The 6,687-nt window shown below is 34.2% G+C and overlaps 1 pseudogene; it reads right to left on the reverse strand.

The window, feature by feature from the left end:
• Positions 1-234: 234 nt before the first annotated feature.
• LOC107871675 lies at positions 235-5,821 on the reverse strand (annotated as a pseudogene).
• Between the last annotated feature and the right edge of the window lie 866 nt (positions 5,822-6,687).

Below are 6,687 nucleotides of genomic sequence, written 5' to 3' on the forward strand. Positions count from 1 at the left end.
CTTGGAAAATTACTGGATGAAACTGTTTTGTAAGTTTCTGACAGGTTTGGCATTGTCCATGTGTCAGTAGTTAATAACTTGAGGTAAAGTTCATCTTTCAATTTGTTTTTTTTTCATGTAGGAACCAACATTTGGGGTATGTGTTAATGTCTTTGGTGTTAACGCTTTAACGTTGTTGGGAGAATGGGATCCCCTCGCTGAGCTTCAGACGTTACTAGCTTTACTTTATAAATATTACGAGTAGTTGAAAGACCTGATGCAATTAGTTAAACTTGGAATGCTTGCAGATATCCAAGGTAACAATTGAGGAACTTGGAGTTGTCTACCGACAGCAAAACCAAATGTATTCTTATTAAACTGAATCATGAAACCATCAAGAGGAACCTGTGAATTGTTCTCAAACATCATACTGTAAATACCTGTCAATCTTCCCACACCAGTTGGGCACTGATTTGTAAACCTTGCCCACTAAAGGCTGGAAATACGATGGGTGAAGGAGTGCCGACAGGGGTTGCAGGCTGATCAACTGACACAATAGCACTATTATTGTTATCTATGCCAAGGTAAAGTAAAAAGAAAGTGCAGAAGCTGCAGGTGCAGCTAGTTGCCTTGTCGCAAGATGCTGAGTATTAGCTGTACTAGATGGCGGTGACACACCACTTTTGCTACAGGAGCAGAAGAATCAGAATAACCCTGTTCACTTGCATCGGCATACTTTTCATTCTCAGTTTTCTAAGTGGTGTTTACATGAGTGATAAATGCTTCTGGAGGCTTATAATAGAGAGAGGATAAAATGGCACTATTGGAAAAAAAATCGTCAAGAAGAGTAGGATCAAGTTGGTTTGAATCATCACTAATCACGGGATTTTCAGCTAGCACAACATCTTTAGCTACCTCAGGATCAGTTGAGAGAATACGCCAATAATCTCAAATTCCGACTATGCAGAGTTCGACTTCTCAAAGTGGCTCAGAGTTTCTCAGTAAAGAGACTTCTATTTATGAGAATCATGCTGGAGAGTATTTTGTTTACTTTTTTTTATAGTCTATTCTTTTGTTCTACTTTGGTGGTCCAAGACATGAAAGATATTGAGCGGGAGGAAAACTACGGGCACCTTGCTTGGCTTTCCCCTGCTGATATTTTGAGTTTTTCTTTTAGCTGGAGTATTACTTTACGTGGTATGGATTCAAGGATTTTTATTGAGTAGTTTCTTTTTGATGGTTTCTAATATTAGTGTGATTTATATTTCTCTACTGCAGATACATATAATAACTATTTGATGCTAAAAAAATATAGCTTATATTTCTTTTACTGGATAGGTACATGATTAATTGTTGTTTATGGGGTAGTTTCCATCAGTATTGATGAGTTTTTATTGCTTCAATAGTTCAAGGTTGTGTCGAACTGATTGAATGGTCCGATTGTGATTATAACCTGATATTGTTGTCATAGTTACATAAAGGCATTTTGGAAACATTCTATTTACCTATGAGGTAGTGATACTTTTTTCTTTTCACTCTATGCCTTTGATTATTTGCTATTGTTGTTTTTGTACCCACAAAGGCATGAAACAAGCTCTCTACCCTGAGATCGGGGTAAGGTTTGTGTACACATTATAACCCATCTACTTTGTGGGTTATATTAGACGTGTTCTTTTTACACATATAGGCATATCAAACTTCTTTTCGAATTATGAATTGGTGTGGGTGTGGTTGTGGGTTTTTTGGCAAAATAAAAGTTATATCCTAAATATAGCATCACTAAAGAATTTGCTTTCTGGTTTGGAATCTAAACTTTGTGCATTTATTCAGAGCAGTTAGAATCTTTGAAAATGTATGGTTGGTGATCTCAAAGATAGGTCTGCTACTGCTTTCTTGGATTTCTGCAAGAGCAGCAACAATATTTGCAGCAACCATAGGATTATTGTCAGATATTAAGTCCTTGAGAGCATCCAGAAAACCCTATCTTCCACAAGCTCGGCTATGTCATGGAGCTTAGCAACACAAATAGTTGCTATCTTACGAACATAAGCAACACAGATAGCTGATGTCTTATCACACATGCTTTGGTTTCTCTTAATTACTTTGATACCCTTTTGCAAGTGGAAATGGCGGAGCCACCTCTTAATTTTTGGTAAATGTGTTATATCGGTTACTCCGATCACCTCGATTTTTTGTCTCTGTTGGAATGTGAACCTGAAATCTCAAGTTCTTAACCCACGTACTTCATTGACTACTAGACCACACCCTTGAAAGTAATACAACTAAGAGTGATTGCAAGTATTGTCTTCATGAATAAAGATCATAAAAATTGGTGGTATTTTAGGCATTACACGATTTTTTTTCTTGGATAAACCAAAAAGATATTATGTCGAGAGTGAGCGTACTAATTTGAAATCCTATCCACAGTTAAAACAACAACATAATACTCAGGCTCCATTTGTTTTTTTTAAGATTCAGACGTCTGAATCTGAATGCACATCTGAATGATTAAGATGTTGTCTCTAGATCTGAAAACTGAATGATTAAAATGATTTGTTTTTCAACATCTGAATATGTAAAAAAAATTTATTTGTATACATAATAAAATAAAAAATATAATTCAAATAAAAAATTAATTATATATTAAAAAGTATGTAATTTAATACAACAAAATTATTAGTATTTGATTGAGAAAAACATTTATGTTTGTTAGTGATAGTGGAGAAGGTTTAAAATGGTGGTTGCGGTGACAATGATTGATGTTAGTGATTAATAATGTTGGTGGTGATAATTGTGATGGTTGGTATTGTAGTGACTGTTATGATGGTAGAGATTGATGGTATTGGTGGTTGTTGTGATGTGACATTGCTTGATGTTAGTAGTTTAAGGTGTTGATTGTGTTGGCTGAAACATGAAGACATGATGATTGACGATGTGTTGTTGCTAGTTGGAGATGCTATTTGTTGTGATAGTGGAGATGGTTGTCAGTAGAGATAAGTTGTAGCGATGGTACTGGTTGAAGTGGTGGTAGAGGTGGCGTTACTAGTGACAATGATGGTGGCGGACAAATAATATGTAGACGTTGTGATGTATTAGTGGTAGTTAGTGGTGGTGCTAGTTGTGATAGATGAGTTGGTTAGTGGTAGGGATTGACCGGTAGTGGTTGCTGATTGTGGTGCTGTTAACGGCAGTGGTGGCGGTGAATATACGTAGAATAAAAGAGGTAGTAGGTGTGATAGTGGTTGACAATTGTGGTTGGTAGCAGTATTTGTTTTTTATGGTATTTGTGATGGTAGAGGTGGTTGGTGGTAGTGGGTGGTGGTTGATAATGGTGACGATGGCAGAGGTGGTTAGTGGTAGTGAATGTTGATTATGAATAGAGTGTTGAATATTATCCAACACCAGAATATCCTTCAGACCTATTAAGACTTGGTTTTAGATCTGAATGATTAAGATCTATTCAGACCTATTAAGAGTTAAAACCTTATTAAAAAACAAATGCACTTAATGATCTGAAGTCTGAACCATTCAGATTCAGACATCCATTAAGTGCAAATAAATGAGGCCTTAGTGTAATTCCATAACTGGTGTCGGGAGAGGGTGGTCTATATGCAGCCTTACGCCTAACTTTGTGTTAGTGTAAATACCACAAATTACAATAATTATTACAGTTATAAATAAAATAAACAAATATAAAGATAATAATATCATCTTCTTCTCGATTGAGGCACGGGTATCTCACTTTTTTTAAGGAGATTCAAGCCCACTACAACATAATCTACACTGATCGAGCAGTAGCATATACACCAACACTTTGAAAACACAGAAAAGTTATTTTCGATAGACCTTCAGCTCAAATAAAGCGCATTAAGGATATTGAGACATATGTAAATAGATACAGGTAAAAACATTAGCAAGTTTTAGGACACTACAACCAGCAATGCCTTCCCTTAATTCATTCTCTTAGATATTGCAAGAGGAAAGTAGTTCACTATAAAATAGTGAGAAATTAAGCTTAGAATAAAGAATCTATACTAACAAATAGCTTAATAAAGTCTATAAATGAGTAAGTGCATTCAAGTTGAAATAGTAACAAAATTAACTTGCATCATCAATCTAATAAAAAATAAAGTTCCCACGTTTTCCTCTCCCTAAGGGTTCGTATTGCCTGCTCTGCACTTTTGAGTTGCAGTGGCTGATCTTCTCTATGAAAAACTTTTAGTTCTTTCAATCGAGACTTTCTTCTTTAAGAAGAAGAATGACTCACACTTTTCATATCTATTAAACAATAGATAAAATATTCAGTCATTTCACGAGTTTTGAATAGATTGAGTCTCTTGGGATGACAACTCCATAGCAAAGCATCCATAAATATTGGGCCGTCTTTACATAGAATTTGACATTTAGAATGTCCACTTTGGGGGTAGCAGCTTTTTGGTGTAGTTGCATACCTTTGATGTTGATATCATGGCATAGGTAAAAAGCAATCGAAACTTGAGATGAAGAGGTCAAATTTAATAGAAAATTTCTCAACTTACAAAACCATGCAACATCTAAACTATAATAGCCGTGAATAACGATTTTTGAGTGCTTCAATTGGCTTGATTCACTTGTCATTTTAAGTTGAGGAATTTGATCTCCAATATACTCAAGTGACACCAAATTTGAAGAATCAATATCCTTCATGCCCCTACACTTCTTAATCTTCAAGAACTCCAGGGATTGAGATTTTGAGATAAGGTTATCGAGAGATCCATTAGATATTTCCACTTTATTTAGCTTTAAGGATTTTAGATTATGACATTCAACAATATCCAAATTTTTCTATGAATAATTAGAAAGAGACTAGTGTTCTAGAGTTTGTGCTTGGATTTTAACATGTTTGTTTGTAGTTGTCTTTATGGAAATTGACTTGATCTTTTAAAGATTCAAAAGTTCAATCTTACCCAACCCCTTACAACTTTTGAGGATTAATGAGACAATCAAAGGACATCTATTAAGTAGAGCTTGGAGCACATTTTTATTTAACCATATATTAGACAGAGAAAGCTATCTAAAAAAATGACAGTTTGCTACACCACTAGATAGTGAAACACGCATTATATCACAATAACTCAGAACCAATTCTCTCAAAGATTTTGCTGCCAAGACTTTGATAATAGGAAAATGTGGTTCTGTTTTGGAATCTAAACTCTGTGTATTCATTCAGAGTAGTTAGAAGTTTTGAAAGTGTATGGCTGGTGATCTTAAAGATGGGTTTGCTACTACTTTCTTGGATTTCTTTAAGAGCAGCAAAAACATTTGCCGCAACCATAGGATTATTGTCAGATATTAAGTCCTTGAGAGCATCCAGAAAACCCCTATCTTCCACAAGCTCGACATTTATGTCATAGAGCTTAGCAACACAGATAGTTGTTGTCTTACGAATATAAGGATCATCATCCTTAAGGCAACGTTGAAGGGGATCACATAAATACTTGGTGATTTTATCAATACGAATGTAGCCCATAGTTCGTACAACCAAATCACGAATTAAAGGATTTGGATCCTGTGAATCCTTTACAAATGTATTTATGGCAAGTATAGCAAGATCACGTTGACTTTTAGCATAATTGATAATATACAAGTATACAAGCTTCTTTAACTCCAATTTCTCTGTTTGCATGCAACTAACAACATCTGTAAAGAGTGAAGAAACATCTTTCCCAACTATCATAACAACAATCACCTTTTTGACAACATCTTTTTTGTTATCCTTGTACTGAGAATTGAGTTCTTCTTTGAGCTCAGGGATTTCTCCTTTCTTCGTAGTGAAGAAGTACTTTGAATCATGATCGCTCATTTCTCTTTTGATGATCTAGATCGTACGGACAGTAGACAAAGTTGCTCAATGCACTCTTGGTGAGTCCAAGGAGCGGAATGCAACCTATTGAGCACTCTTAGTAAGCCCAAGGAATGGAATACAACCTATGAGAAACATAGCAGCTATGCCAAATTATTAAAAGTATGTATATTGGGAAATCTCTCGATGATGGTAGCATTGTGCAAAATTTTAAGTTGAATTATGGACATTACCAAGGATAATTTAAGACGAATTTAGTTTTTAGCGGTTCAATTCTTTCATCTTACGGAGTTAGTATAATTTCTTAGTCTATTAGGACTATTCAAGATGATTCTAAGGTTAGTGTCAAGATTCTTACAATTATCTTTCTTCTTTTTTTTCTCTTTACAATAATTCATGTATCACGCGGGTAAGTATACTAGTTATTTTGATAAAGTAGTTACAAAAAAGTGTGAAACTTTTTGAAATAAATAAATATAATAATGAATGAAGATTTATATTTATACCATAATTTACTCTTTTCATAATTATCAACACTATATTTAGGAGACATTAAATACAACATATGAAAAGGGGGTTAATTTATTATATAAAATATATTACAAATTTAAAAAAAAATAATAAATTAATTTTTTAAAAAATTGTTCCAATTTGCAATTAAAAAAGTTATTAAAATAATTATCTAAAAATATTTTTATTACTTGTAATTTTCACTCTAATAAATATATAGGAGATAATTTTCACCTATGAAAACTATGGGGAAGAGAGCACTACATATTGGACCTTCTGCAGCCCAATCTTATTAAAAAATGTGTGGCCATCAACGCATTGGGCTACATCATCCTGGTATGATATTAATTTGAGAT

This window comes from Capsicum annuum, chromosome 5 (assembly GCF_002878395.1).
Source record: "Capsicum annuum cultivar UCD-10X-F1 chromosome 5, UCD10Xv1.1, whole genome shotgun sequence".
Classification (NCBI taxonomy): Eukaryota; Viridiplantae; Streptophyta; class Magnoliopsida; order Solanales; family Solanaceae; genus Capsicum; species Capsicum annuum.